Genomic DNA, 9,089 nt, shown 5'->3' on the forward strand with positions numbered 1-9,089 from the left:
AGGTCCTTCGGGAGGACCTCGGGTTCCTTCAGGAAATTTTATCCATAATGCACCGCGCGGTTACGCCGACGGCGACGGCGACGGCGACGCCGCCGCCGCTCAAGCCGGAAACGGGCGCCTAAGAGCTGCGCTCTAAAAAAAGATCTCGCGATTGCAGTGCAAATATAGCACATCAGTGTGAATTTATTGAATGAAAATGTAAGCTATCTAAAGTAAAGAAAAACAAGAAACTTAATTTTGTTTTGCCTATTAACAAATCAACGCTGGGCATTTTTGTGCAAAACCATTAATGGCATAATATGCCAGTAAGGCGTTTATAAAGAATGCAACAAAGGTGTAATAAAAAATAAGAAAAATTTTCTTCGGTATCCTCTTCATCTTCTTAAAATAAACACGGCATTGGCCCAAAGATCATTTGTTGTTTACACGCGATCAAAGTATAAAAAATGTAGAATTTCGTTTCTATACTCCCTTACGTATTGAACAAATCAGTATATACATTTATAAAACAAATTCACCACCTTATTATACCTCTGCACCTATTTACATCGGTATTTGTTTACAAAGTCGTTTCGGCGCTGAATTGAAGTGTGGCCACCTTTAGATTCTCACTTTGCTTCATTTTGATTCAATAAATGTTTATCTAATTCTAATGGATAAACATTCGAGACCTGCTAATTTGGAACAATTGAGTGAGGTCTTTCAAATGTTATTTTAACAAGCGTTTCGGGTACAAAGAAGCAGGTGTGGTGACTAGAATTTTTATTTTATTTAATAATTTTAAAGAGTGATTAGATAGAAGTTCTTACTCAATAAGAAATCTCGTAAAGTTCTAGGTTTCGAATATATTCTGGTAAAAGTCACCTCTCATCTCCGTTCTTATTTCTCCTCGGGAGTCATCTACAGCTAGCTAGGCCTTCTTCACTTTCCGCTCCTTAATTATAACAGGCAATAATAAAAACAAAAACTGTGCAGAACAGGCAGTTAGAAATGCTGTGTGCGTCCGCACAAGCATGTATATAATTGATAAGGATTTATGTTGTTCAAATCCGTGGGAGAGCTGTCGCGAGGTGCGGGCGGGAATCGCCAAAGCCACTCGGCGGTCTGCGTAAAGCTATCAGACGCTAACTGTTTCGAAGAGACCAACAACTAGATGCTTGCACGGGCCGATACTAGGAGCCCAGCCAATCCGCGGCGCCAATATTCATGGGCACGCTGAGGCCCGCTCTCTTTTGTCATGGGAGCTCGCTTGCCACCGCCACGCATGTTGACTGCGGCATTCCACAGGCATTGGCGTACCAAATAGGGGGGGGGGGGTGAGCTTTTCACCAAACAAAGCGTACTCCATGTGCCGCTAAGTAAACCTAAACTCAATGAAAGGAAATTTTGAGGCATCTCTCATATGATCCATGTCAAACAAGGGTTGTTACTAACATTCCTCTATTATGTGCCAAAAGCCACATTGGCCAAACTGGCGGATGTATTAATGATAAGACGTGAGCATTCAGCATCTCTGAAGGGAACTACGGCGGGCAATCTACCAGCTCACTGACGCTACTGCAAATGCAGCGCAGACTTCAACAGCATTACCATGATACCATCCTTGCAGCATACAAAAACCCGTAAACACGAGAAGTGCTGGGGACCATGGCGATCGAAGAAAATGAAGAGACGTGTGTCAGTCTGCCATCCATCAAGCTCACCACAGAAGAAAAACAGTATTGGCGGTGTGTTACGTCCTGCTGGATTGCGGTTTGTTAATCTGGGATTGTATGTGGAATGTATGTGGCTCTCATTTCATTTCGTCTTATTACATCACTGGATTGTATGCGCTTTCAGGATGAGCATGAAAGAAGAGGCATAAAGTTAAGGTTCAAAATGAGGGAGAAAGGAAACGGAAAAAATGGCCCCGGAACAAATGGTCCCGGAAAAAATGGTCCAAGAATAAATGGTCCAGGAACTAATGGTCCGAAGTACAAACTAGGAAAAAAATGGTCCCAGATATATTTTACCAATGTGGCTTCTGCGTCTTCGGATAAATTCGATAAAATCCCATATGACTCGCCGAATTTTGACGCTGCCGGTCGCACGAACTCGAACGGTTTTTGTAATTTTCTGGGAAGCGTAGCTATGTTTTGCGCTTTAAAAACATAAAGCACCTATAAAGCATCGAGCTCCGCTCGATATGTGTGCTACCACTACGCGTCATGACGAGATGGAAGAAATTCGAGTTTCATGGCTTCAACAGTATGTCTAAAAGGAGAGGCTCTCACTTGATCGACTGACGTTTTTGCGAACACCCACAGTTCACCGAAACACACTTTAGCAAATAGTCGATCGCCGCGAGGCGGCGTTTACGGGTGGGACAAGTTGGTTAACAATTTTGTAATAAGCCACCGTAGACTCTCTGCAAAGCGGAGTATAAGCATAGCGCGGGGGTGGGTTAATACGCGCCCCCGTCATTCACTAAAACGTCGATTTGCTCAGATGTCAATGTTTGATCAAACGTCGTTCGCTCAAGTGATGTGGACCCGTAATAACTCCTATAATATCGTCTAAGGTCAATAAATTAAAAGCTAGAAGATTACTCTTGGACCGTATTCTTTTCAAAAATATTTTCACGATTTTGAATAAAATTAAGGTCGACACCGACCACTTTCTTCGAAGTAACCTGCCTCAAAATATAAACGAGATCCCTATTTCACCAGGAAATTACTGATTGCATAGCAGGTGAAGTGTATTGCATGGTATATCTTCGTTTTCAAACAATCTTCTTACGGGACCATTATTTCTTATATTGTACTTGGGACCAATAGTTCCAGGACCATTTAATCCGGGACCATTTGTTCCGGGACCAATAGTTCCGGGACCATTTGTTCTTTCACCCGCAGCGATACCGTTCACTCTCTGTAAGTTTTTTTTTTCCGAGCGTGATTGCTGCTGCGGAAATCCTAAAATCCAAGGTGGGTTAAATCACCTAAAGCTGCGTATAGCGACAGTCAAATGCGATGCTTACCTGCCTCTCAAAAAGGAGTTGAGATTTGGATTCAATGGATCTTGCGTCAACATCACAGTGTGCAGTTCCAATCATTCGTGAACCAGTGATTCAGCAGACGTTATCGTCATCAGCAGAATCATCTGATCAATTCGACAGTGCCGGGCTTTTTAAAATGTCCTAAAACATAGCCCCTGAAAAGAAAAAAAAAATTAACAGTCTGGTTGAAACACGCGTGTAAAAAATAAATTTACGCAAAAAAAAATGTTTTCAGAGGATTGACGGTGCAAGCCGCGATTTAGTCCGCAGTCTTCTCCTTTCCAATTGTTTTCTCTTTCGGCATTTCGGCCGCCTGGATGTGAAAAGAGCGAATGGCCGAGATGATCATTCCGGAATGACCCATGACGTCATGTAAATTGAGCGCGGACTTTTCAAAGAAATTTCTCGCCGCCAATATTGTGCTAGAATTTTTTTTCGCGTAAAATCCATTTCTTGACACGCGTGTCCCTACCAGACTGTTTAAAAAGCTTTTTTCTTCAAAGTACCTTTAAAGCAAAGAGACACTGACAACCTCCAGAAATTATTTTTCCTTTTCTTTTTTTGCCAGGCGATTCGTTAGGGTGACAGACGACTATCCAAGCAATATTTCGCATCGGCGTCATGTAGATTTTGAATAAAGTAAAAAAAAAACGCGACTGCTCAAAACCGATACCGAAACTGGGGTGAGGAGGAAGAAGAAATATAGAGGAGAAACTTACCGGAAATCACCTGACTGTGCAACATTTTTTTTCAATCAGCTTATTTGCAAATTTTTAGGAGCCACAGAAAATGGGTATCATATTTTGTTTTTGTCCATTTTTAGTACTGCCAGTGTCTGCCTTCGATGACCCACGACTTTGATTATCTTTGGTGGTAGTGTCCAAACCACAGAAAAAGGCACGTGACCAGAGAAGTGATGGCGCGTGGCTCAAACCAGCCAGTTTTGGATCGGCGGTTTTAGAGCGAAAAGAAAACGAATTTTGAGCCGCGAATTGTCTCCTGTTTAGTTGGGAATTCATATCTCATGTACAATTAGAAATCTTGGTGAGCATAAATACCCCGTAAGTGTCCCTTTAAGCAGCTCATCCGAATGACATCGGGATATACGCTGGCGAGTCGGTACGTGGATCTATTTCGTGAGCGTTACCCTTCCGTTGCCCAAACTTGAGTGCTGAATTCCTCAGATTAGATTACAATTTGTAATTACGTATGAATACTTTTTTAATGTTTTCTAGTCCTTCCTTTGGGCAGTTTGGTCGTTAATTTTAATATAATTTTTAGGTAATTACATAGCTGGATTTTTTTCAGGACTACCTATACTACTTTTGCCTCTAGGCAGGCGAGGTTTATTCCCCTACACGATGGCCCATGGCAGGTGCGGCCATGTGGCAATATAGCCCCGGGAGGACGCGCAGTAGGCTCTGAGAGCTCGTATTGGGTCGCAGGAGTCGTAGCTTTTGTCGTCTGCGAAGTTACCCGGAACGGAGTATACGGTAAACAACTTGGTTTTCATTAAGACCTACTTTTCGCCAATTTCGAGATTTCAAAATATTCACGACAAATTTGTCTCACAAATGCTTCACCCCATGGTATCGACTACACCACGGGCTACGAAAATTTGTGTCGGCGAAATATTTTCGAAACTGGTTGATTTTTGAGTTGCACGTATAGCACCGCAATCTCAACACACCACGTCGAAGATTCTTTTAATCGCTAACCATAACTCAGAAAAAAAAAGAATAAAAACATTTGCATAGCTTTTTTACCTTTATTTCATCAATCTTTGTGAAGACAAGAGTGAATGAAATAATACCACTTTATGCCCGCAATTTCGCCCCGTAAAAGAACCTTATGAACCAGTGGCGGTCTGCTCGAGTATACTTGGGCCAGGCTAGGACCAGTACGCTTCTGCTAATTCATGAACATTCTAACCCCGTACCGTTTCATGACACCTTTAAGCTTGAGTCCAGTTTCAGCGAAACGGTGGAGGAAATGGCTGAATTGCTGCAGGTGTTCTTCTCTAGTTCTTCAAATGACTATGACATCGTCTAGGTAAACCTAGGCACCTTCGTGCCCTTCTAGAATCGTTGCCATCAAATTCTGCAAGGATGCTGGAGCAGATGCAATGCCGAAACAAACTTGCACGAAGCGGAATAGTCCTTCGTGCGTTTTAAACACGGTTAAGTCTAGGCTCTCAGGGTGAAGTGTGACCTGGTGATAAGCTGACGGAAATTCCCATTTGGAGAAACCTTTCGCGCCATGCAGCGCATTTAGAAGGTCCTCAACATGAGGAAGAGGATAACTGCCAGTGACTACAGCTTTATTAACTACTCGGTGATTCTCAAAGATCCGGATTGATCTATCTCTCTTTTGGATCACAACAATGGGTGAAACCTATTCTGAAGCACTTATGCGCTCAATTACCGCCGCTGCCTCAAGGCTTTTGATTTCATTGGTGACAGGCTAAGCCATCAATGGAATGCGATGCATATTAAGCTGCACAGGTGAAACTGACTTCAGGATTTTCACCTCGTGAGTGTATACGTTACACGTGACCCAGCTCTGGATTGAACACGCGATTCTAGTCCTTCAAGGATGTTGGAAAGTCTGGTAACGTTAACTAGAGTTTTGCCACGTTCTCAAAGCCTGGAGAAACAACCTGTGTCAGAAGTCCATCAGACGTAGCTGCAGATTCTTGGGGTTGAAGGCAGGGACATCCATGCAGCCGCTATAGAGTCCGAAATCTCGTCTCGCTCTGTGGCTTGTGCAGGTGCCTTTGTAGACCATGTTGTCTGCCCGTCGTGATGTTCAGGGAGTCTTGTAGAGCCGCGAGCCGAAGATGATAAGTCTAGATTCAAGTCAAGCTCAAAGCCCTGTTTGGAGGTTTCTGTCCAGACATCAGCCTTCATATAAAGACAGTTGATTGTTGAACTTTAAATCTGAAGTTTCAGAGATGTTACGGCATCCATCCCCAACAATCATGGGCCGGCATTGGCTATATAAAACAGAACCCTGGCTGAACAATCATTGAACGTCACTGTTCTGTTGAACGTGCCCAGGGCTTCCATACGTTGCCGAAATATATTGAGTGGAGTCACCGGCGGTGGGATGATGGAAATGATATTGAAAAATTTCCTTCTTGACGATGAACACTAACGTGCCTTTACCTAAAAAGTGGTATACTGCTGATGCTTACGTTGATGTAAATTCTAATCCGGGATGGCGTAGATACATTGCAAACCTGTTTCTTGTCATCCTGTCTGTCCGAAAAGATTTCTTGGATACTCACGTGAAATTTTCCTTGGAAAGGTCGGTGCCTGAGGCGGTACACGCGCGGGAAGTGTCCAATCGGGCCGCTACCGTTGCATGCCCTTTCTCGTGCAGGACACGTGTCGCAGCTCTGACAGCGGTCCACCCCCCGTTACTTTAGTCCACCCCAAATTAACAATTTTCCTGTAATCGATTTTCGCGGTAGGCAGTCTCGCGCCGCTTAGGTGCTCGCGTTTGAAATGTTTGGCGCGGCGGTTCGAGCGCAAGGGACGAAGCCGATTGCTGGTCGTTACACCTCGGATCGAGAAACTAAGTTCTACTTGAGACAAAAGGGACGCCCCATTCATTGGCGGGAAGACGAAGCACGTGAAGGTCGTTGGCGGTGGTCAACGGTTCGACCGGCGTGCGTGACGTTGTACGTGAGTTGCTTTTCTTTGGTAACGGTTATCTCTTTGGTTTCGGCCATGACCATTTCAATGTTCAGGACTATTTGAATAGCTTGCTCAAAGGGAAGGGTGCTTTCCAGGAGCAGCCGTTCTCGAATTGTAGACTGCGCTCCAGCCATGAACTCTTCTCATATGTTTTCGTCCAGTTAAGAACTGAAGTTGGCCGGGCCTGCTAAGTCTCGAAAGACAGCGAAGTAATCCGACAAGCACCCTTCGGGCTGTTGCTAGCGCCGTCGGAAGCGGCGACGCTCCAGCCTGACGTCACACGAACTTTTGAAGTGCGAGCTAAGGGCGTCGTCAGCCTTCTGGTAGACATTCCTTGTCGGAGTTCCAGAAGTGGCTGTCGCTGACGTATTTGCTGGCGACGGCACAGCGACAGCGCTGTAGGTAGGCACGTTGTTGAAGACCCATTGTCCCCAAGATCCCAGGCAGTGCAGGATCAGGTATCGGTGGCGTTTCGAAGATAGTGCATGGTCACCCGATGCCCTATGTAGCATTCGAACAGCGAAATCCATCGCTCCCGCGGAATTACTGTAGTCCATGGTTTGTAAAGAAGTTTTGAGACGGCTTGACTCCAAGTCCCTTCATCTTCGCCGCCAGAAAAAAATGTGGTGTCTGGATGGCTGAAATAGAACAACCACACAGGACTACGGCAGACAAGACATCCTGATTCCTTTTGAGAGTGCTGAACCATCAGGCCACAACGCCATAACCCTGACAGATTATGTTTCAAAGTGGCCAGAAGTGCAATTCTGTTCAGATGGCACCACCACAAGAGTCACATAATTCATGCATTTGGTATTCTGCAGACAAGGGTTACGAATGAGCCTAGTTTCCGACAAAGGTCCTTAGGTTTTTTCTAGACCATTCAAAGACTTTATATATTCTTGGTGACTCAAACACCATCTGAATTTCGTGTACTACCCGCAAGCCAACAGGCAAGTTGAAAGTTTAAACAGAACACTCAAGGGGTTCATCCAATGTGAATCGAGAGAAACGGCAGATATAATCTGCTGTAGTTGATTACCTACGCGTATATAACATATGCACATCATATACGAAAACAGGGCTTTTTACTGCTCTGCTACTTCATGGTCGCAAGCCCCGAACCCGACTGAACATCTTCGGTCTCTGATCATCATTGTTTCTACGCAATACCTTTGAGGAAGTGCAGCGACTTCGTCGACGTGTACGATAACATCAAAGCCTACACCGACAGAAAGAGAGGAGCTAGATCACCGAAGTTCAAGGTCGGACACCTGGTCCGAGCGAAGGACCCGGGATTCGTTCCGAAAGAATTCTTTGCCTTCAGCAGTCCCCTTCGGATTGTCGAGCGTGTCGGCCACTAGACATTTAGGATGGAAGGTGCCAGAGTATGGAATGCTTCAAAGCTAGAAACAGTTCTAGAACCGGCTTCCTCAGGTTTGGACCTGAGAATCCTGGTACCAAAGGGCAAGCTTTGCCAAAAGTCAGCCTACCATCACCGCTGGCAACCACCGACTGCGCAAATGGGCTGGCGGAGCCAGCATGGCCAGCAGACGCAATAGACATCATCTGGTTCTCCATCCCCAGACTGGAAACTGACGAGGTCAGCTCGTCGGCCGCCATCTCCCACTGGGAACCAACTACGGCGGGAACGGGGCCGCCAGCGCGGTTTGTGGACGATGTTCCGAGATGAAAAACTGACTCAATTCGGATGTTCGAACTTTTCTTTCTTTCTTATTTATTTTCTATTTTCTCTGTGAACCCTTGGTTTACCTTTCTCCGTTACTTTCTCTCTAACGTCCCCTTCCATTTTAACCTAGTGAATTACTTTATTCGGGCTTTTTTCTTCCTTTTATTTACTTTCTTAAAATGGGTAGGTGGAAATGTACGTTCTTAATTAATTACTTTCCGGTCACTTCGTTTTGTTCTGTATTTTTTTCCTCTTCACTGATTTTTACTAAAGATTAAAACGACCAGTATCGTGTCAGCCGCGCTTGCATATGATCGTTCTATTCCGGACCTCCAGACACCACAGTGACCGCTCGAGCGTCAAATATTCACTCTTTTTCTTCAAACATAAGTGGTCATACTCATCACATCGACACATCTGTTTAGCTTCCTCCTCGTCAGACCACTTGTTCCTTTGCCGAGGCGTAGCGAAAACCACGGCAATCCAATGAGCGGCTCGTACCGCGACATATTCATGCATGCACGCGATAAGGGAATAAAAGGGGCACATGGTAAATCTCCCTTCCTATGTCTACCCCTTGGCTCATGTAATAAGGAAAAATGTCACCCCTTGGACCTGTGGTTGAACCTGGGGCTGAAGATTCATGAAGCCCTGGGTTTGATTC

Source organism: Ixodes scapularis, unplaced genomic scaffold (assembly GCF_016920785.2).
Source record: "Ixodes scapularis isolate PalLabHiFi unplaced genomic scaffold, ASM1692078v2 PGA_scaffold5__190_contigs__length_132052651, whole genome shotgun sequence".
Classification (NCBI taxonomy): domain Eukaryota; kingdom Metazoa; phylum Arthropoda; class Arachnida; order Ixodida; family Ixodidae; genus Ixodes; species Ixodes scapularis.